This window comes from Aotus nancymaae, unplaced genomic scaffold (genome assembly GCF_030222135.1).
Source record: "Aotus nancymaae isolate 86718 unplaced genomic scaffold, 86718_ANA_hifiasm-v0.15.2.pri h1tg000029l, whole genome shotgun sequence".
Lineage (NCBI taxonomy): Eukaryota > Metazoa > Chordata > Mammalia > Primates > Aotidae > Aotus > Aotus nancymaae.
In genome coordinates this window covers 55,841,668-55,865,134 of record NW_026988442.1, presented here as the reverse complement: position 1 = coordinate 55,865,134, position 23,467 = coordinate 55,841,668, and the positions used below count along the sequence as shown (strand labels likewise).

Below are 23,467 nucleotides of genomic sequence, written 5' to 3'. Positions count from 1 at the left end.
CATGGTGAAAAAAACTAGAATTTCATCCTCCAGCACTTTGAGACTCACTTTAGGAAGTCATCTTTGTGAGGGCAGGACTTTTGCTGTATTTCAAAACTCTAAGAGGACCAGATTGACAGTAAAGAACACAATAAAAATTGACTTGTACCACATTTGACTATTGAAAGATACTTTTAGAATACACATTACATGCAACAGCTGGGGCTGCAAGAATAGAGAAAAAAAGAAAAAGAATACACATTACGCTAGATTTACTAGAAAAAAAGGTTCTAGGCTGGGCGTGGTGGCTCACGCCTATAATCCCAGCACTTTGGGAGGCTGAGACGGGTGGATCACGAGGTCAAGAGATCGAGACCATCCTGGTCAACATGGTGAAACCCTGTCTCTACTAAAAATACAAAAAAAAAAAAAAATTAGCTGGGCATGGTGGCACGCGCCTGTAGTTCCAGCTACTTGGGAGGCTGAGGCAGGAGAATTGCTTGAACCCAGGAGACGGAGGTTGCGGTGAGCCGAGATCGCGCCATTGCACTCCAGCCTGGGTAACAAGAGTGAAATTCCGTCTCAAAAAAAAAGAGAGAAAAAGGTTCTAGATGCCCTGATACCAGTTTCTAGCTGTATCTCATGTGTCAAGTTGTCTCATTCTCAGAAACTTCGCTAAGAGTTAGGCAGGAAGGGAACAGGATTATTTATTTACAGCATGGTCTAGAGAATTTTAAAATAATAGACTTTCCATTAAATTGTAAAATTTCTCTTTGATGGATATTACATTTAAGCATTCTCTCCTTCTTCTTTGTGCCTCCCGAAACAGCTCTTTCAAAAATGAACTTTAACTTGTAACTGAAGGATAACATAACAAAGATTCTCTGCTTTCCTGTCTTCCATTTTCAGGCTTTACATGATGATTTTGCTGATAGAGGAGGAATGAAGGAGATTTTGCTTTTCAGGCCAAAGAACAGCACCTGTTACCCTCAGGCCTATGCTCCCTGTGTGTAAAACACTTTCCTTGTGGCTTGGCAGAAATTAGGTCAACGCCTACATGTTTCAAGGCTAAGATACAACATCCTCACTTTAAAGCTAATCATGTACAGACATAAATCCTGTCTGGTGCTATTGTTGTGCTATTTTTGCTATTCAAATTCATTCATTTTCCTTTTTAAAAATCACATTACAACATTATAAACAGTGGTCAAGTTTATTTTAAGCATTTACTGATGAGATTTAAACCATTTCCAGGTTATATAAAATGTATTCAGATGTAGGGCTGAACAAATCTCCAGTTTTTTGGGCTATCTACAGTCGGCTCAGTTACCTCTTTCACTGGGATGATAACTAAGCTTTACTCTGAAAAACTCAATTCGCTATTTTGTTTCAGCTCCCACATCAGAACTTAATACTTATTCGTGTTCTCTGCATGAGTTTCTTGGGACATTTCTGCTTACCCACACTTTCCTGCTGTTATTAAACAGGAGGCTATGTTCCAGAGACAACATTATTGAGTTTACATCATCAACATTTATAAAAGCTTGTTTTCAGTGCTGCCCTGTCCTAGGGACAAAATGGATTCCTGCCTAGGGAAGGAGTACACATTTCCTTTACCCTCAGGACTTTTAAATCTAAGTAAGTTTCTTGGTGCCACTTTATATTGATGCTTTAAACATTTATTTTAAGAATACGCTCCCAGTTCTTATAAAGCAGAAATAAAACTCAAAGTACCTATTTAAAAATATATATAGTATTTTTATTTCATCTTTTCAAGGAACATATATTTTCACTTCATTCTTGATCTTAACTCTTTGTGAATCACTGACATGGAAAGATGTTCTGCTGGATATTTTTAGGTGTCTATAACTCTGCTGTTAAGAACTCATGTAACAAGCAGGTGGAGATCTACCAAATGAGCTGTTCTAATCTTAAGATCCCAAAATGATTGGTGTGATCCTGCTCAAGGATTTAAAATTTTCTTGGACAGCCCTGTTAATCTTTTAGATATTCTGTATTAGTTTTGTTTACTGGTAAATAGTAAACTTGTAGTCTTTAATTTTTGGTTAACTGCTTAGTGTTTGCAACTACTGTTAACAATGGATAAGATTATGTTAGATGCATATAGTACTTTCTAATTCATGTAAACTATTGAAACTGTACTCATATTAAAGAAAATAATGAAAAAAAGATATGTGAACATACAAAGCTCAGAACAAAGTGCTTTGGCAGGATATGCCTGTGGTTCAAGGAAGAGAACTGACACTGGTGATAGTTCTGTTGACAATTTATATGCCAGGCATTTTACATATATTATCCCACTCAAACCCAGTTTGGCCATTTACTAGCTGTGTTATCTTCAGCATATTACTTAATAGTTTTGTACCTCAATATTCCCATTTGGCAGAATGAAACAAAAGAAAACAAAACCAGAAAAACAAAATACTTACATAGTTATGCTGAGGATTAAAGATTACATCATCTTGTTAAGACTAGTGCCTGAGATAAAGCAAACGCTATATGAATGTTTGATATTAACATTCTTCACTGATAAGGATACTGAGGTTCTTGAAAGCTAAAGAACCAGGCCATGGTTGAAGAACTTACGAGATTATTTGAGCTCACACAATGTGTTCTACACTAAGCAGTTTCTCATTTTAGTCTTGGCTCCATTAGCTAATATTGTAATATTGCTGAGCTTTGGTTTCTTTTTTTTGGGACGGAGTCTTACACTGTCGCCCGGGCTGGAGTGCAATGGTGTGGTCTTAACTCACTGCAACCTCTGCCTCCTGAGTTCAAGAAATTTTCCTGCCTCAGCCTCCTGAGTAACTGGAATTACAGGCGCCCACCACCATGCCTGGCTAACTTTTTGTATTTTTAGTAAAGACAGGGTTTCACTATGTTGGCCAGGCTGGTCGAACTCCTGACCTCGTGATCTGCCTGCCTCGGCCTCCCAAAGTGCTATGATTACAGGCATAAGCCACCACACCTGGGCTGGTTTCATTTTTTTTTTAAATGAAAGTTTGGGGTTAACATTTATAGTCCTGTTCGATTTTAGTATTCCATACATTGTATTTTGAGCTTTGGTAACCAATGAACACTTACTTGGCTATGGGGAAAATTTGTTTTGCTCTAGAAATGGGCAAGGACTAAAATAGTTAGATCTAGGCATGTATATGGTGGTCATTAAAAGTACATGGTGGACTCATCATTGGAAGGTATCCACCTGGTGGGAAAAGGTCAATCCCAGAAGCTGAGTTTAAGATGTCTTAGTAGCAGGTAGCCTACTCTCCAAGTTTGGGAAGGAAAAAACTTCTTGCCCCCAAAAGCTAAAATGCAATTAAAAATATATATATACATAATAATAATACAAAAACAAAAAACTTCTTGCTCATTTTGTTACATTAGGATATAAGTGACAACCTAAATTCATCTGACAACACTACAAAAACAAGATGAATGAATGGTGGACAAACTTAGGCTTCTGTAAGACAGGAATGGGTGAAAAAGGGAAAGTTTTTCAGATTTTTGTAGCCATGCGAGGATGAAAACCCATGACTATCCTTGAGTTTTCTTAGGCACAGGAGAAAGGAGTTAGGTGGCACCAAAGTTATTTGACACCAGAAATCTGAAAGACAGTAAACAAGAGTTTCATTCCAAATGCTGAGTCATGCTTATGGGGAAGAGGAGAAACACTTAAGACTGTTAATTTCCCTGAGGTCTTGGTCTTCAGTAGATTGCCTTCTGCTGAAATAATTACTTCATGTTTTAAAATTTGGTTATGGTCATTGTTTCCTTTCCCATGCCCCCACTTAGTCTTTCCCCTACTTTTAGTTGTAAACCTGTTCAATTGTTTCATTTGGTTTTAATACTGAAAGCCAAAAAGAAGCAGTAGCAAGTGTTTGTTGAGAAGGGAAGGCTTTTGCTTTCTGTTTTTATTTTCTAATATTGTTTGTGGAGCTAGCATAGTAATTATTGAGAGCAATTCCTAAATTAATGATTATCCCCCCCCCAAAAAAAATTATCTTAATAATGAAAAGAAAATGCTTAGGCATATGGGAAATTGTGTTCCTGTTAGATACGCTAATCAGCAAGCAAACCCTTTCAGTGGAATTCTTGCTGTGTTAGGAGCAAGACACAGGACTAGAGATAGGGAGGCTGAAAGCTATTTAGACACTAATAAAAAGAATTGTCAAAAAAGGCTTTAAAGTATTATGTATTAGGCTAGAAAGAAAAATTAGTTTTTATATTTTATTCTCTTTAGAAAAGACTGATGGAAAAAATAGGGCATAGTGTTTTATTTTTTAAGTGTCTGTGAGTGAAATCTTTTTTTTTTTTTTTTTTTTTTTTTTTTTTTGAGATAGAGTCTCACCTTGTCGCCTAGGCTGGAATGCAGTGATGCAATCTCAGCTCACTGCAACCTCTGCCTCCCGGGTTCAAGTGATTCTCCCACCTCAGCGTCCTGAGTAGCTGGGACTACAGGCGTGTGCCACCAGACCCAGCTAATTTTTGTAATTTTGAGTAGAGACAAGGTTTCACCATGTTGGCCTGGCTGGTCTTGAACTCCTGATGTCAGGTGATCCTCCCACCCTGGCCTCCCAAAGTGCTTGGGATTACAGGTGTGAGCCAACACACCTGGCCAGTGTCTGTAAAAAAATAAAGAATGATCATAAACTTCTACATTTTGAAATTAATGTTCATTTAAATTTCAATTTCCATTTTTATTTTAGATTCAGGGGCTACATTTGCAGTTTTGTTACCAGGGTAAATTGTGTGGTGCTGAGGTTTGGGCTTCTATTGATCCCATCACCCACATACTGAACATAGTACCCAATAGGAAGTTTTCCAGCCCCTGTCCCCCTCCCTCCTTTTGGATTCCCCAGTGCCTATTGTTCCCATCTTTATGTCTGAGTGAAACCAAGAGTTAGCTCCCACTTATAAGTGAGAACATGTGATACTTGGTTCTCCGTTCCTATATTAGTTTGCTTAGGATAACGGCCTGCAGCTGCATCCGTGTTGCTGCAGCTGCATCCACGTTGCTGCAAAGTGATTTTGTTCTTTTTTAAGTGCATTTTTAAGAATTAACAACTTTGAAAATATGCTCTAAATAACTTATGCTCTAATTGCAAGTCAGCAATGTTTTACTGGAGTAAATTATCTACTATACAACAGTTTCCTATTTATTTTATTCAAGGCAATAGTTAAGATTAGATGTGTGTATGGGGAGTGGGAGAGTGGGAACTATAGAGCAGAGGTGCACAGTCTTGAAAAAGAAGTTTCAGAGTAAATTGTGTGCTGATCAAGTGAAGCTTCCTTCCTTGTCTGTGCCCCTTGACCCCACTCCCATCCACACCTTTTTCCTTCTGTGGGCAAGGAAATCCATGTATTTATTAAATCCCAAACTCAGTAACTTAAGGGAACCATTCATAGTCCACAGTGGACCAATGATTCTCACCCTTGGACACATTAAAATTGGGGGCGGGGAGGAGTGAAATGCCAGATTTCCATTCCCAAGCCCAATGAATCAGTCTGGACTTTCTGAATCCCACCAGATGCTGACAACCTTCTGCTGTCCTTTGGTTGCTTTGAGCACCAAATTTGGCAAGAGGAATCATGTGCAATGCTCCTGACTTTTTTCTGTCTCTAACTATGTCCTACCTCCTATTCTCTACCTCCTCCCATATCCAAATCAGACCCAGGGGTTGATGGTCATGGGTTATTGATATAAGAAATGAATCTTATATGAGTTATTGGCTTGTTAGTGAAACCACCTTTGCAAAATTATGACTGAGAGAGTGAAAGGGACCTAACTTAACCGATACCATCTTGCTTCTAACCTACGAGATGTCCTTGTTCATTCCTGGGCGTAGGGTGAACTAACTTCGAGAGAAACTTAGTTTACAGTGTATAGTTTAAACAAAGATAGCAACAGCCCTTTCCCAAAGCAGACCTCTCTCTTGCCTGGGGACTAGATTGTCTTTGTAGGACTAGCAGCCACAAAAGATTAGAAATTATGGTTTAGGAGTCATTCTGACCCTCCCTAAACTGCTCTGAAGATCAGTGCTTGAGATATTTTGCAGACCCTGCATTTGATGGATCAGCTGGTACCACCTAGATCAATAAACTGACTCATCTGATCTTGTGGCTCTCCACACAGGAATTGACTTAGTGCAAGAAGACAGCTCCAACTCCCTCTGGTTTCATCCCTGACCAGTCAGCACTCCTGGCCCAACCCACCAACTTGTCCTTAACAACTCTGCTCCCTGAATGCTCAGGGAGACTGATTTGAGTAATAATAAAACTCCTGTCTCCTGCACAGCTGGCTCTGCATGAATTACTCTTTCTCTATTGCAATTCCCCTGTCTTGATGAATTGGCTCTGTCTAGGCAGCAGGCAAGGTGAACCCCTCGGGTGGTTACATTAGCCAGAAGTGTGACCAAGGACTAGTGGGGAAAATAATCAGCTGACATAGTGGCTTGGACCAGATCGCTCATCTAAGCATTCGTTTCAAATCAAGAAACACTTAAACGTCAGTTATATTCAGGCACTATGCTAGGCACTGGAGTACAAAAGTGAGTAACTTATGGTCCCATTTGCCAATCACTGAACTGATCTGGCATAATCAGTGGGAGAGAAATCCAGGACTGGTACCCAATTCAACCAGATTATTCCGTCTCTGGGTAACATGTTGCATTTCTAGATAAATGTTTGGGATTTGAAAACAAAATGGTACAAGTATTGGTTTGATTTGTCAAACTAAAGAAAAAAGAACTGAGGCAAACTCAAATCTCATGATGTTGCCCAGTCACCAGTTTTTAAAGAAGAGGTGGTTTCTAAGTTGTTTACCAATAATTTACATGAAAGTGACATAAACTATTGATTGCCTATAGATTGTTCTTTGTATCACAAATTCCAGGAACATGAAGAAAGGTGGGACAGTCACTCATGAACAAAATACCTTTAAACAATTGTCCCTGGGCATAAGTGTGGGGGTGCAACTTAAGTCCCATATTCAAGTCTCTCTGGGCCTGATAAATTTTACATACCTCACATTACTCAAATGCTCTGAGCTATTTTTCCTTTCTCAATTACTATTTCTTTTCTCTGGTTGCTCGTTAGATTCACCTGCAGGGAGCTTTCAAACCATGGTGCTCAAACTTTAGTGTGCATCAGAATTACCTGAAGGGCTTGTTAAATCTGGCCAGCTCAGCCCCAGCCCTGGAGTCTATGAATCAGGTCACTGGAGTACAGTTTCTATCAAGTTCTCAGGTGATGCTGATGCTGCGGGCTCCGGTGACTACACTTTCAGAGCCAGTTTTAAAATACAAGCATCTGCAGATCCCACATCCAGACAGATTCATTGGGCTTGGGGATGGAAATCTGGCATTCCATCCCCCCCTACCTCCCCCACCTCAATTTTAATGTGTCCAAGGCTGAGAATCATTGGTCCACTGTGGACTATGGATGGTTCCCTGAAGTTACTGAGTTTGGGATTTAATAAATGTATGTATTCTTCTGGGTAAATTATAGGAATTCTGCGGTATTTAAGGACGTTAAACAAGTGACTTAATACTTTTATTTAAAAAAATACCACTGCTATTTTGGTTCACACTAATTTTCTTCCTTCTTTTTGGAAGGACTTTCCGACCGTCTCCCTGATATTTTCCAATACCATGATAGAAATGTTATTAGTACAACACCCAGAGGTCTTCCGAGAAAAGCTCTTAAAGAAGTGGGGTCCATTTGAGCCCCAACTCTGCCTTCCTTAGGTCCCCCTGGGCTTGTCTAGCCCTTGTAGTTCCAACAAGTGAGCTGGGCATGCTCAGTGGGCAGGGTCGTTTTGGGGGGGCGGGGTGCAAGTGGGAAGCCTGCTGTTCAGCCGCAGGGGTTCTCCGCCTCCCCCCACCTGTATGAGGCTGGGCCTGGGGAACCTGTGCTGAGCACCCCACCTCCTGGAGCTTGGGCTTGGTCTTCCCTGCGGGTCCCCGCGCTGACATTCAGGCGGGGGGTCAGGAGGCCTGGCGCGCCTCCAGAGAGCTCCAGGATAGCTGGGCCAGGGCTCTGGGCTCTGACGGCGGGGTCGCCCGCCTCCTGAAGACGTCTGTAGGCCTGGGGAACCCCGCCGGCCGGGAGGTGCGGATTCGGGGGCGGACGACAAGAAGTCGTCAGGTAAGCCAGCCCCGCCAGCGTGCCGGGGGGCGAGTGCCTCCCCTTCCACAGGCAGACGGCCAGGGCGGGCCACACGGGGGAGGGCACAGGAAATCGGACACCGCCGCCGTCTTCCCCAGCCTGGCCTAGCTCAGGCTTTCCAGTCTGCCAGCCCGATGGCGAGGCGGGGCGGAGGTCTGGAGTCCCGCACCCGCGAGGCGCAGAGCTGCAACTGCAGCCGGGGCGAGGGCCCTTGCGTGCGTGCAGCGCGGCGCGACCCCACCCCACCCGGCGGCGGGACCCGCGTCCCCGTCTTGTCACGTTCATCGGGCCGCGGAGACCTCGTTGCTCGCCACCCGCTGGTTCGCAGCGCTTTTCCCTCCCACACCCCCACCAACCCCGGCCCCAGTTCCCGCCCGCACTTCCGCGTTTCCCCGCTGGGCCGGAGGAGCCTGGGCCCGAGGTATCCGGGCCGGGGGTGGCGGCCTCGCCGCCGGGGTCAGCCCTCCGGGAGGGAGCAGGCGCGGGAGGGGAGGAGGAAGTCGGGATGAGGGAAGGCGGGGGCGCGGCCCGCCCGGCGCTCGGGTTACACCCGCCCAGCCCGCTCCGAGTGACAGCCCCGCGCGCCTCGCTGCGAGCACACGGGCCAAGGCTCTGATTCGGGGGGAGGCCGACTCCACCCTGGCTGGAGGAACTGGGTGCTCCTGCCCGCTGCCCCCTCGCGCGTGAGGATCTATCTCAGGTGTGTGCTTCCTGGGAGACCCCTTCCCCCGCCCCTAGGACTCTAGGCGGGAGTGGTCCCTTTCTGACCCGGGCGAGTCTTCTGGGACTCCAGTGTTGCGGTAGGTGGTGGCGGGAAATGGGAAAGATTTAGAATTTCTCTCCACCAGCGGAAGATGGACTTGCTCTTCTCTAGGGGTTCGCTGTTTACATTTTGGAGGCGGCATTTGTGAAACAGTAAAGCGGCAGGACTTTTGGGGCGAGGGTTGATACCCCGTTGAAAGTTTATACAAACTTTTAGCTTGTAGGTGGGGCTAGTTTGATGAGGATTGTTGCCCCTTTACGAAGCAAGAGTGAGAAAGAGTCTGGAGGGGGACTGAGGCTTCTTTGAGAAACTCAGCTGCTGGCATGTGACCATCCTAGGAGGAAATGGAAGGTACACATTGATAACTTAAAACAGCCTCCACTCCCCACGTAGTAACTTCTACCAGCAAAAATAGATTTGCAAAGAGTGCTTTGGCAGGAAGGTGTAGCTGGGTGAATGAAGTGCTGCTCTTAGCAGATGGTCTCTAGTCTGGCTTCCACCTTGTGCAGTGGAATATTCACTCCCAGAAGAGTTCCAGAGTAATTTACAAACACAAATTCTCACAAAGTGTTAGTGACATGGGCAACCCAAATCACACAACACATTATAAATATCATAGGAGGCAGCTATAGAAATAGCAGCTAGTCAACTTGTATAAATAGGTGAGGGAAGGAAGTTAGTAAGTGGCAGGGAGTCTTTATTGCTAAAACAAAACTGTTAGTATTATGCATGTGTTCCAAGTTTAAAGAGATGTGAGGCTTCTTTTTGGCTCGTGGAGGGTGCTGGCAGCTGTCACACTGGGCCCAGGCACTTCTTCGTAGCTACTGACCACTCCAGTCCTACAGTTCTTACTGGCCATCACATGAGAGCTGGATGCCATTGCCCAGTGGAGACCACGTGCAGCCTGGGGAGCCTTGTGCTGTGGATGTTGAAACCTCCTTCTGTTTCTCACAGGGGCATTATGTTAAATTACAACACTCCCTTGACGTTTACAAATCAACTCTTCAAATAATGCAACAATATTTTAGTGAATAAATGGATAAATATAGGTTTTGGGGTTTGATAACCAACACTGGATTCATTGCAACAGTCTATTCCGATAGGTCACAGAGTCACTTTATTTTACGAAGAAATTCTAAGTGGCTTTAGAGCTCTGCTTCCTTCCCCCTCTGATTCATTCAAAGATGCAATGGCTTGGTTCAGGAATTGACAAAAGGCCACAGTGTTACCAATTGCTAGTGAATGTTACCACCCTCTTTAGTTTTTTGTAACTATTTAATCTCATTGTAGATATTTTGAAAGATTTGATGATTATTGTGCATAACTCATGTGGGCAAACATTATTATAACTCTGAAATTATCCTGTTTGGTTATTTTGTTTCATCTCTAGCTTGTAAGTTCTATGAGAGTAGTAGGGCTTGTTCTGTGTGGCATACTTTCAAAACTTTAATGCCTAGAGTGGTGACTAGCTTGTAATATGCACTCAATAAATATTTTTTCAATGAGTAACTGAAATGTGGAACAAACTCTAGCTGAGGGTAGTTGCGGATGGGAGAGCCAAAGACTTTGGCCTTAGGTAATCCATTTAAACTCAGCCTCAACGGTCTCATTGGCAAAATATGGATAATAAATCCTATGACGTGTAAAATTGCTAGCAATGTACCTGGCAGGTAGTAGACTTCAAAAGACTAGCTTCCATCCTATATTTTTTCATCTTGTATTCAAATAGGAAACTATGGGCAAAGAATACAGTTAGCTTGAAAATTTGTGCAAAGAATTCTTGCATGTTGTGCTTGAATTATCCAGACATTTTTTTTTTTCTGTTAGTTTAGTGTATTGGGGGGTGGGGAGAAGAGAGGGGAGTTAGTGGTAGCTCTGATTATTAGAGAAGGGAAGCAATTTCCAGATCACTATCTAATTTCTCCGTTTTCTTTTTTGAATGCGATGATGTTTCTGTTTAGGTTTTCCAAAACTTGATTCTTTCTGTTTGTCGACACCTGGACTCATGGGGCTATCCTAAGTGCAGAAACAACACTTCAGAAAGAGGACCTGAAATCAAATATATGGACGCTGGTCTTCTTAAATGAAATTTTCTGTACTTTTGTGCAGCGTTATGTTGTAATAAATGCTGGATAAAAAGTATGGTTATCCTCTTTTGAGAAGCTTACAGTTGTTTAACAAGGTAAAACCTATATGGAAAACAACTGGAGACCAACATAACACCTTGCATAATCATTTATCCAGTGTAGGATGTTGGCCAGAACTGTTGTGGTTATGAAGGAAGAGGTTATGGGCCCCAGTAGTTGGAGGCAGCTTCCTGGTGAAGGGAATGTCTATTCAGTAACAGAGACTTAAAGTTTCCGGAAGACTATAGAAAAGATCATCTTTGTTTCAGGAATGTTTGCTATTGTGTACTTCATTGTATGAAAAAGCCAACATAGTCATGTACTTTCAAAAATGATCTTTCTGTGTAAAATTATATGGGAAATCTTCAGTAAAAATTTGCATGTGCAAGAAATGAATATCTGTCACTATGTCTGTGAAGTTAAAGCTTAGGATTGGCATTAAAATTGTAACTCTTCATTCTTGTCACCTTTAACACACTTGCTTAAAAATGTGTCAGATAGGCCAGGCATGGTGGATCACGCCTGTAATCCCAGCTCTGCTTTGGGAGGTCAAGGCAGACAGATCACTTGAGCCTAGGAGTTTGAAAGCAGCCTGGACAACATGGAAACCCCATCTTTACAAAAAATAAAAAAATTAGCCAGGTGTGGTAGCACACGCCTGTAGTCCCAGCTACTCAGGAGGCTGAAACATGAGAATCGCTTAAGACTGTCTCAAAAAAAAAAAAAAAAAAAAAAGGCCAGGCATAGTGGTTTATGCCTGTAATCCCAGCATGTTGGGAGGCCAAAGCAGGTGGATCACCTGAGGTCAGGAATTGGAGACTAGCCTGGCCAACATGGCGAAACCCCGTCTCTACTAAAAATGCAAAAATTAGCAGGTGTGGTGGTGGGCGCCTATAATCCCACCTACTTGGGAGGCTGAGGCAAGAGAATTGCCTGAACCTGGGAGGCGGAAGTTGCAATGAGCCTAGATGTGCCATTGCACTCCACCTTGGGTGACAGAAAGAGACTCTGTCTCAAAAAAAAAAAGTATCAGATGGCCTGCCAGTTACTCTATTCAGTTTTGATAATGAGATATATTTTATATATTTTTTTACCTGGAGGATAAGGAGAAAATTATTAGTCATCAGGGTTGAGACCCCTCTCAACCCGCTAAATTGAAGATCGTTACTTTGGGTGATAGAGAAGAACTGAATGGAACTAAACTAAGATATTATTAAGTAGGTTTTAGTTGCACATCAAAATACTTAAATACTTCCATCAAGTCTTATTATTTTTTAATTTTTAAAATTTATTATTTTTTGGAGACAGAGTCTCACTCCAAGGCTGGAGTACAGTGGTACTATCCCAGCTCACTGTAATCTCCGCCTCCTGGCTTCAAGCAGTTCTCCTTCAAGGCCTACTGAGTAGCTGGGATTGCAGGTGTGTGTCACCACACCCGGCTAATTCCCTCCCCCCCCGCCCATCAAGTCTTAAGATTTTTGAGATAAGCGACCTGGGGGTGGCTCATGCCTGTAATCAGCACTTGGGAGGCAGTGGCAGGTGGCTCTTGAGGTCAGGAGTTTGAGACCAGCCTGGCCAACGTAGTGAAACCCCATTTCTACTAAAAATACAAAAATTAGCTGAGTGTGGTGGCATGCACCTGTAGTCCCAGCTACTGAGGAGGCTGAGGCAGAAGAATCGCTTGTATCTGGGAGGTGGAGATTGCAGCACGCCATTGCACTCCAGCCTGGGTGACAGAGTGAGACTCCGTCTCAAAATTTTTGAGATAAGAAAACTTGAGAGTGATATGTTAGGGGAAGAAGAAACTAATAAAGTGTGTTTTACATTTCTTTGTTTTAGAATTGTTGACATGATGTGTGAAAGAAATGTAAGAGCAAGATATGATCAAACTCAGCTCCAAGTGAGAAAGACAAGGGCCAGTGTGGCTGCAAGCCAAGAAATCTGTAACAATTTTAGAATAGACTTCTTCCTGTAATATGTGACCAGGGATTGATCTCAGGAAGATTTGAGGAAAAGAAAGGAACAGATGTTGATGGTTTAAATACCTGAGGATGTTTAGATAATGACTGTGGTCAGAATGCATCCAGAATTCTAATTTGTGTCCTGATGTGAATGTGACCATGGTTTTGTGTTTTGTTTTGTTTTTTCCTTTTGCTTGTGTTCCAGGATTTTGATCTTTCATTAGAGGCTCTTACTAGTTCTTTGGGTTGTGTATTTCTTGAACTATGTCGTATCTGTGCTCTTATTTCCTATTTTTCAGTTGAGAATTTTATGGTCTTTCAAAACCGGATTTCTGATTTATGCAGCAAAAACATGATTTCTGATTTATTTAGGTCAAGCTTTGGTTCTACTAGTTCACAAAATTAGTGGGAAAAATTGGTTAATAGATGTCTCTCCTTCTCAACTAAAAATTTATTGTGACATACTGTGATATAATAAGAAAGATATTTGTCCCCAGTTCCTGACTAAAGAACTTCTAAGACCCTTGGAATCTCTGGAATGATGAGTGTCTTTTTCTATACTGATGAGATGACACGTGACTCTTGGTAGACACCTAGATAGCTTCAGGATGAGAATAGGAGCTGGTGCCAGAGGAACCAACTATGTAATTAGATGGTTAGAATTTCAGCTTCACTCCAGACCTCTGGGGAGGGGAGATGGGCTGGACATCTAGTCTGTCACCAGTGGATAATGGTTTAATTAATCATGCCCACATAATGGAGACTTCATAAAAACCTTAAATTTTGGAAAGCTTCTGAGTTGGTAAGTGCACAGAGGTGCTGAAAGGAAGGCATGCCCAGAGACGGCTCCCCTTCTCCCAGTTCTTGCCCTGTATACCTCTTTGTCTGGCTGTTGATTTGCATCTTTTATAGTATCTTTTGTAATAAACTGGTAAACATAAGTAGGCTTGTTGTGGTGGCTCACACCTGGAATCCCAGCACTTTGGGAGGCCAAGACAGGAGGCTCACTTGAGCCCAGGTGTTTGAGTTCAGCCTGTGCCACATGGAGAGACCCTGTCCCTAAAAATAATAAAATAAAAATTAGCCAGATATGGTGGTCCATGCCTGTAGGGCTAGCTACTCTGGAGGCTGAGGCAAGAGGGTCTCTTGGGGCCAGGAGGTCAAGCTGCAATGAGCTGTATTAGTGCCACTACACCCACCCCAGCCTGAGTGACAGAGTGAGACCTTGTCTCATTAAAAAAAAAAAAAAAAAGTGAAGTTCTGTGAGCCATTATAGCAAATTATCAAATCTGAGGACAGGATTGTAGGAACCCCTGATTTTTGGCTAAGTCTGACGTAAGTGTGGATATCCTGGGACCCACTATTTTTGACTGGCATCTGAAGTGGTGGGCAGTCTCTTGGGACTGAGCCCTTAACCTGTGGCGTCTGCACAAACTCTGGGCAGTTAGTGTCAGAACTGAATTAAATTGTACAACATTCAGTTGGTGTCCCTAGATAATTACAGAGTTTCTTGGTGTGGAAAACCCACACATTTGGTGTCAGAAGTATTGTGACTAGAGGAACAATTTTTCTATACATATGTATATATGAAACTTAAAGACATTATTTGGGGACATCTTTTAATTATTCAGGCAAAATGAAGTAATTACTCAGGTACCGTGTATTTTTTAACAGTGAGACACTGTCAAAGTCTGGGTACTTTTAGAACAAGGATTGTTTGATTTAGATTTTTCAAGCCTTATTATTTTTTGAATACTAATGTATCTTCTGTGGAATCTCATATTTGATTGCCCACATATATCTTTCTATAACAGGTTTTAATATAGAGGGAAAAACCCCACGAACTATAACGGAAAGACTGTTTTCTGAAATCAAGATTTCTAGAAGCTGCGACTGTCAAATGAGATAACCTCTGAGTATGTCTTGGTGATAATAGGGTGACATGCTTAGAATGCTTTGTTACTTATATCTGCTGATGAGCACCAAGTCAAGTAGAAACTTTAGACAGCTATACACCTATGTGGACAGAAGTTTATGTTCAAGGTAAACTTATTTGGTAAACTGATCAAGATTTCATGTCATTAATATTTCAAGAAAACATAAAATAAGCTTCTAAGTGTACTTCAAAGGTGATGAAAATAATACAGTTCAGAGTACTAGGGTTCTCAAAAGTTGTTTTCTTTAAATTTTAACTGAATAAAAGAAAGGATATTGGCCAAGTATGGGAGCTAATGCCTGTAATCCTAGCAGTTTGGTAGGCCAAGGTGGGAGGATTGCTTGAGCCCAGGAGTTTGAGACCAGCCTGGGCAACATGCGAGACCCTGTCTCTACAAAAAATAAAAAATTAGCTGTGTCTGGTGGCGTGTACCTCCTACTTAGGAGGTTGAGGTGGGAGGATCTCTTGAGCCCAAGAGGCCAAGGCTGCAGTGAGCCATGACTGCACCACTGCACTGCAGCTTGGGCAACAGAGAAAGACCTTGTCTATAAATAAATAAATAAATAGAAAAATAAAAAGAAAGGATGTTTTGTTTCATTGTGGTAATGGCCGAACTGCTTTGATCCTGTCACTCTCTCTGCTCCACCCTTCTGTGGATCACTCTGCCCTGTTTGATCAAGTTCCAAATATTTGTCTTGGAATTAATTCATAGATTCCTCCATTCTCAACCCAGTATTAAGATGTTGTCCTTATATTCTTCTTTTTATTTTTAATTACTTTTTTTTTTTTGAGTTGGAGTTTTGGTCTGTTGCCCAGGCTGGAGTGCAGTGGCACAATCTTGGCTCACTGCAACCTCTGCCTCCTGGGTTCAAGCGATTCCCCTGCCTCAGCCTCCTGAGTAGCTGGGACTATAGGCGTACACCACCACGCCTGGCTACTGTCCTTATCTTCTCTATGATCCAGTCACACTGGAATAATTGGGATTCCCTAAATATGTATTTTTTTTTTTTTTAAAGATGGGGTTTCACCATGTTGGTCAGGCTGGTCTTGAACTCCCGACCTCAGGTGATCCGCCTGCCTTGGCCTCCAAAGTGCTTGGATTACAGGCGTGAGCTACCACGCCTGGCCCCTAAATATGTATTATTCCTACTGCTGTCCCCATTCTAATGTTCTTCCTTGTATTTCACTTTTTGAAACCCTAACAAACCTTGAGTGCTCTGACCACAGGCTACTAGTTTTACGGCATTTTCCCTCACAGCCCCAGTCAGAAATGTCTTGTATATTTTCTAAACCCTTCAGCTACTCCTTTTATGCTACTCATAATTCCCTTATAATTGTCTACTGTAATTATTTGGAAACATGCATCATTTCCTTTCCTATGGAGGATCATGCTGGATCTTACACAATTTTTTTTTTTTTTTTTTTTTTTTAAAGACAGGGTTTCACCATGTTGGTCAGGCTGGTCTTGAACTCCTGACCTCAGGTGATCCGCTTGCCTTGGCCTCCAAAGTGTTTGGATTACAGGCGTGAGCCACCACGCCCAGCCAATTTTACACAATTTTATAGACCTCATATGCCTAATCCAAGTGCCTTCCATGTGGGTGATACCTAGTAAATAGTTGTTCATGAATGGTTGCCCTGTAATTCACTCATCCCTTAATTAAAACAATATGTGATAAGAGTGTGTTGGGTGTGATTGGACACCAGATACCACACAGGTAGGTGTATTTCAGGTAATCAATTCAACTGGATACTTTAAACTTTATATTTTTTAGGCATCTCTCTCCTTATACATTTGGCAGTTTTAATCCTTTTATGTTTATTTAAAAATTTTTTTCTTTTTCAAGACAGAGCCTGTTGCCCGGGCTGGAGTGCAGTGTTGTGATCTTAGCTCACTGCAACCTCAGCCTCCCGAGTAGCTGGGATTACAGGTGCCCGCTACTACACCTAGCTAATTTTTTGTATTTTAGAGACAGGGTTTCACCGTGTTGGCCAGGCTGGTATCGAACTCCTGACCTTGTGATTTGCCCACCTTGGCCTCCCAAAGTGCTGGGATTACAGGTGAATATCTTAAGGATATTTAGGAGAGAGAAAGGACATTATTTAGGAGAGGGAAGGGATGAAGTGACATTATAAAAGGAATCCTTAAAGAAAATCAGTGGAGGAATCTACAAATAAGGAGGTCACTTAATGTCCACTGAGGACTCAGCACCTCAGTTAGGACACCCAGGGATTCTTTTTCTTCACCAGTTTCTCCCTTCTCCCCTACTTACCCACCTAATCCAATCTCTTAAGAAAGAATCTGGAAAGTGAATTCATAACCAGATGACTTATAAAAATTATCTTGTCATCCTTGTCAAAGGTGTTGGATTTTATGGGGACAAAGCTTTGGGGACCATTTATGTAGGCTAGGTAAGAGGTAGGCAGTGCCTAATTCTGAGCATCCCTGCAGCCACGTTGTAGCCACTCAAGTGTGGCTTTGGTCAGTGTCCGCACCTTTCACTTTTCTCCTCTGTCAAATAAGGTGGCTGGACTGCATGAAATTGAAGTCCATGGAGAGCATGAAATGTTGATTTCGCTGGGTTCTGTTTGCGTCTGGACCCTGGCCTAGGTTTTCCCTTTATTGCCTGGAGTTTGCCTAGCTTTTCCTTTTATTGCCTGGGGTTTCCTTGCTCTCAGCCTCTCCAGGTATAGCATTGACATCTAGAGGCTGCCACATTCCTTTTATCTCTCTTCAGGGTTATGCTCATAGGATCTATCATAGCAAGTATATTTTCACTGTTTTCTTTTGTTTGCTAGTATTAACCCTTTTCCCTCATCTCTACCCACCATTAAGTAGCTGGGACACTTATCTAAAAAACATAGATTCAGCAGAGTGCAGTGGCTCATGCCTGTAATCCCAGCACTTTGGGAGGCCGAGGCAGGTGGATTGCTTGAGGTCAGGAGTTTTGCCAACATGACAAAACCCTTTTTCTACTGAAAATACCAAAATTAGCCAGATATGGTGGCATGCTCCTTTATTCCCAGCTACCTGGGAGGCTGAGGCATGAGAATCGCTTGAACCCGGGAGGTGGAGGTTGCAGTGAGCCGAGATCACACCACTGCATTCCAGCATGGGCAACAGAACAAGACTTTCTCAAAAACAGATACACACACACACACACACACATATATTAACATAATTTTATTTATTATTATTTTTAAAGACAGAGTCTTGCTTTGCTGCCCAGGCAGGAGTGCAGTGGCACCGTCATAGCTCACTGCAGCTTTGAACTCTTAGCTCATGTGATTCTTCTGCCTCAACCTCCTGAGTAGCTAGGATGACAGGTGTGTGCCACCATGCCTGGCTAATTTAAAAAGTTTGTTTTAGAGACAGTGTCTCACTATGTTGCCCAGGCTGGTTTTGAACTTCTGGTCTCAGGTAAACCTCCTGCCTTTGCCTCAAAAGTGCTAGGATTACAGGCATGAGCCCCTGTGCCTGTCCAGATTCACAGAATTTTAAAATAGGAAGAAGTTAAGCAATTTAACCTAACGTGGTCTTTTTCTTATTAATAATGAATAGCAATGATTAGTGTTTATCAAGCAGTTGCCATTTTCTAGGCACCGTGCTGAGTACTTTGTGTACATTTTTAAATGTATCAGCAGTGAGCCCTGTCATATCAGTGCGCAAACAGGCAGAGAAGTTAAGGGACTTACTCAAAGCCATGCATATATTTTCTGATTTGGCAGAAACCCGCTTAAAAACTGTTTTAAAAACAATAGCATCGACAGATCATCCAAGTCCCATTTCTGTAATGTATTTCCTGAGTTTTGCTACGTTGTATTCCACTGTCCAACTCATTGAACTTGCCATTTAACATTTATACACTTCCTAATACTTGATCTTCTAGTTCACCAGTTTTCACCAGCGATGCTGAACTTGTTTAAACAGTTGCATACATAGTGCAGCATGCCTGTAATAATATTGCTAATTATTAACATTTTCTTAGTCTTAATGGATGTAGAAGCAACCTGCAACTTGATACCAGTCTTCTTTTTCCACTCCTATACTTGGGTTTGTGGTGGCTGTTGTGAAAACGAAAATGATTGTGTATATTGGATATGTATAAAAATTTATGTTCTCCAGCCTTAGGCAGTTCTTTTACCTTTTTTCTACACAGTGCCTTTTTCTATTTCTTCCTGTAGTTTTCTTTCAAACTTTCAGCATTTTCTTTGAGTCTTTTATGTCATCCCTGCATTTCTTTATCAAAAGATGATTATGAGGGGTTAGAGTAGGCTCAACTGTCATAACTGAAATACCTGAAAATAGACACAAGCTCAAGCACAAGTTTAATTTTTGCTTGTATCATGGTCTTTGTTGGTGGATCACTTCCTCTCAATGATTCAGGCACTCTGGATTCTTCCATTTTATGACTCAGCAATTCCTTAGGGCTTTCTTTTCAACTACAGCCAGCCAGTGGAAGGTGAAAGGGAAAGGCAAGAAGCATATCTACTTTGTTTCTAAACATAATCTCTTCTTTTTTTCTTGGAGATAGAGTCTCATTCTGTTGCCCAGGCTGGAGTGCAGTGGCGCGATCTCAGCTCACTGCAACCTCCACCCCTCAGGCTCAAGTGATTCTCCTGCCTCAGCCTCCTGAGTAGCTGGGATTACAGGCATGTGCTACCATGCCCAGCTAATTTTTGTATTTTTAGTAGAGACGGGGTTTCGCCATGTTGGCCAGGCTGGTCTTAAACTCCTGACCTCAGTCAGTCCACCTGCTTCAACCTTGAAAAGTGCTGGGATTACAGGCGTGAGCCACCACACCCAGCGTTAAATACATAATCTTGAAATGAATGCATTAGTTCTGCTCATATACCATTGGCTGGAAATCTGTTGTATAGTGACACTTAGCTGAAAGGGAGATTGGCACATGTAGTCTAGCTGCGGGTCCAGGAAGAAGAGAATATACATTTTTGGTAAAGACTTAGCTGTCTGCTTCACAGTGCCTTTTCATTTTTTTTTTTTTTTTGAGGTGGAGTCTGGCTCTGTTGCCTAGGCTGGAGTGCAGTGGCACAATCCCGGCTCACTGCAACCTCTACCTCCTGGATTTAAGTGATTCTTCTGCCTCAGCCTCCAGAGTAGCTGGGATTATAGGCACGTGCCACCTTGTCTAGCTAATTTTTATATTTTTAGTAGAGATGAGGTTTCACCGTGTTGGTCTTGAACTCAAACTTCTGACCTCAAGTGATTCGCCCGCCTCAGTCTCCCAAAGTGCTGGGATTACAGGTATGAGCCACCATGCCTAGCCCTTGTATTCTGTTATACTGAGAGAATTGAAATAACATGTCAAATTTTAATATTTCTCTCCTTTCCACATCATTTCTATATCTGAATCCATGAACCCTGTCATTAATTCTCGACATAGAGGTGGTTATCCAGAGTTAATGCTTTCCCCTTACTCTGGATCCCCTATTCCCTTCAGATGCCTTATTCTATGAAATTTTTCTTTACTTAACCTGAATTGTATTTATTTATTTGTGGTGGAAATGCTTGGATGCATTTCAAATACTTATAAGAATGCTCAAGATTCTTCCATTACAAAAACAAGCAAGACCAATAACCAGCAACTGCCCCTGTACCGCATTCTCCCCTCTTGCTACATGCTCTCTTTCTCCTTTCCTTCAAGCTGTGCTTCCTTAAAGTACTTTTTGTGCATTATTTTTCACTTCTTCACCTTCCATTCACTCCACAGCTGTTGGAAATCTGTCTTCCATCTCAGATGAATCTGTCTCTCTGTCTCTCTCTCTTTTTTTTTTTTTTTTTTTTTCCTGAAACAGGGTCTTACCCTGTCACTCAGGCTGGAGTGCAGTAGCACAGTCATAGTTCATGGCAGCCTCAAAATCCTAGGCTCAAGTGATCCTCCTACGTCAGCCTTCTGAGTAGCTGGGACCCCAGGTGCAGGCCATCATACCTGACTAATTTTTAAATTTTTTAATAGAGATGGAACCTTGCCATATGGCCCAGGCTGGTCTCGAACTCCTGGGCTTAAGTGTTTTCCCTCCTTGGTCTCTCAAAGTGCTGGAATTACAGGTATGAGCCCGGCCCAAATCTGTTCTTGTTATGATTATGAGTGTCCTCTTGACTGGCAAATCAGTGAGATTGTGTTACTTAAAATTTCTGTGATTCTGCTCATTCTCTTCTCTGTGAAACTGAGTTTTCAGTAGGCTACTGTGACATCTTCTTCTTCTCTTGGAGTACTCCTTATGGATCTCTTTGCAGGTTCTTTGCCTTGATACTGGGATTCCCATGGTCTATCTTTAGTTCACTCTCTTTTCTCGGTTGATGCTTTTTTGCACCACGTTCATCAATATCCTTGGTTCCAGTCAATCCCAAATCAACATTCTTAGCCAGACTTATTCACTGATCTCAGGCATTTCCACTTGCATGTCCCACAGTTGGGTCAGGACCCATCATTTCTTCCTTCTTCCCCATGCTATTTCTTTTTTTATTGATGAGCACCATCATCTTTCCTCTCGCTGCCCACATCATCCATCCCTTTGTTTGTTAGCTCTATCAATCACCTAATATATATCAAGAATTTTTCTACAAATAAGATTATAGTGGTATACAAAGCGAACACAGTTTCTGCTCTTGTAGTGGTACATTTTAGTGGGGTACAAAGAAATAATAATGTTTAAATAAAGGAGAGACATATGAGAAGGTAAGAGTTGTATGATTACTTTGGATTTGAATCATTTGGAAGGCCTCTCTGAGGACCTGACATTTAAGCTGAGTCTTGCGTGACCAGAAAGAACTTGCCATGCAAAGTTGAGGAGCAGAGTTCCAGGTAGAGGAGGCAGCTGGCCCCAGAACACTAATAGTAATCCTGATTTGGCAGACATTGGAAGGCAAATAAATCTGGAACTTAGTTGTTAAGAGTAAGAGGTGTCTGTATTAGTGGTGTGTGGCTGCTGTAACAAGTGACCACAAACTTGGTGACTTAAAACAACAGATATTTATTCTCTCATCATTTGGGAGGTCAGAAATCTGAAGTCAGTTTCACTCTGCCAAAATAAGGAGTTAGCAGGATGCGCTGCCTTTTGAGGAGAGAATCTGGTCCTTGACTCCTTTAGCTTCTGGCGGCTTCTGGCATTCCTTGGCAGTGGCTGCATCACTCCGGTCTCTACTTCTGTGGTCACATCATTGCATTCTCATTAGTATCAAATCACTCTCTGTCTTCCTCTTGTAAAGATGTAAAGTGATTACACTTAGGGCTCCCCCTGGTAATTCAGAATAACCTTTCCATCTTACGGTCTTAATTTAACCACAATTTGTGAAGCCTTTTTATTTTTTAAATTTTTTTAATTTTAATTTTAATTTTTACTTATTTTTTTGCCATATAATATTCACAGGTTCCAGGGATTAGGATGAAGATATGTTGTGGGCATCATTATTCAACCTACTGCAATGTCTAAGAGAAGCTTTAAAAAATAGCAAGGGCTAGATTCTATAGGTCTTTATAATACAAGGTGAGATGTTTAGATTTCATTCTAGGGTGCTAGGAATCATTAGAGGATTATATGCAGGCAAAAGAAATTGTGTGGTTTTGCTATAAAGTAGTGTTTCTTAATTTCTTTTCACTGCACCTTTCCAAGAAGAAAAATTAAATTAAAATGAATTAGTTAAAAGCTTAATTTCTCCCCGACAACAGAGTATTACTTAAATGCTAAGACGATTTTGTTGGGTAGAGTTGATGTTTGGAGCATCATAAACAACTGTGATATGTAATATTTTTTCACCTGCTAAGAAGCAACTGTGGGTGACATTGCTCCCATTGAGAATACATGCTATTGAAGACTGTGCTGGCTGCTACAAGTAAACAGAATATGGGAAATGGAAATGTGGGTTAGTCTATTTTAATTGCCCAACTGAGAAATTATTATTGAATAGACAACCATTGTATTAAAGATAGAAGTGGAGGCCAGGCATGGTGACTCACACCTGTAATCCAAGCACTTTGGAGGCCAAGGCAGGCAGATGACCTGAGGTCGGGAGTTCAAGACCAGCCTGACCAATATGGTGAAACCCTGTCTTTAAAAAAAAAAAAAAGATGGAAGTGGGCCAGGCACGGTGGCTCATGCCTGTAATCCCAGCACTTTGGGAGGCTGAGGCAGATGAATCACATGAGGCCAGGAGTTCAAGACCAGCCTGGCCAACATGACAAAACTCCATCTCTACTAAATTTCAAAAAGTAAAAATAAAAATTAGTCGGGCATGGTGGCACATGACTATGGTCCCAGCTACTAGGGAGACTAAGGCAGGAGAGTCCCTTGAACCCGGGAGGCAGAGGTTGCAGTGAGCTGAGATTGTGCTACTGGACTGCAGCCTGGCTGACAGAGTGAGACTGTCTCAAAAAGAAAAAGGATAGAAAGAAGTGGATAGATTTAGGATATATTTTTAAGATAGAATTAGTTGGGGGAACTTGGCTGCTAGATTATTGGGAGGAAAGGAAGAGAATAAAGCAAAGCCTTG

The 23,467-nt window shown here is 42.1% G+C and overlaps 1 protein-coding gene across 4 annotated transcripts in view; it reads left to right on the top strand.

The window, feature by feature from the left end:
• Positions 1-7,833: 7,833 nt before the first annotated feature.
• GPD2 (glycerol-3-phosphate dehydrogenase 2) overlaps positions 7,834-23,467 on the top strand; it is a 148,863-nt gene continuing 133,229 nt past the window's right edge. Inside the window, exon 1 of one of the 4 annotated variants that reach the window (XM_012454904.2) lies at positions 7,834-8,148. The gene's annotated coding sequence lies outside the window, so the exon portion shown is untranslated. Of the gene's footprint in view, positions 8,149-8,763; positions 8,870-8,948; positions 8,970-23,467 lie in introns of those variants that run through there. The other 3 variants (XM_012454906.3, XM_012454903.2, XM_012454905.3) reach the window with 3 other exon arrangements.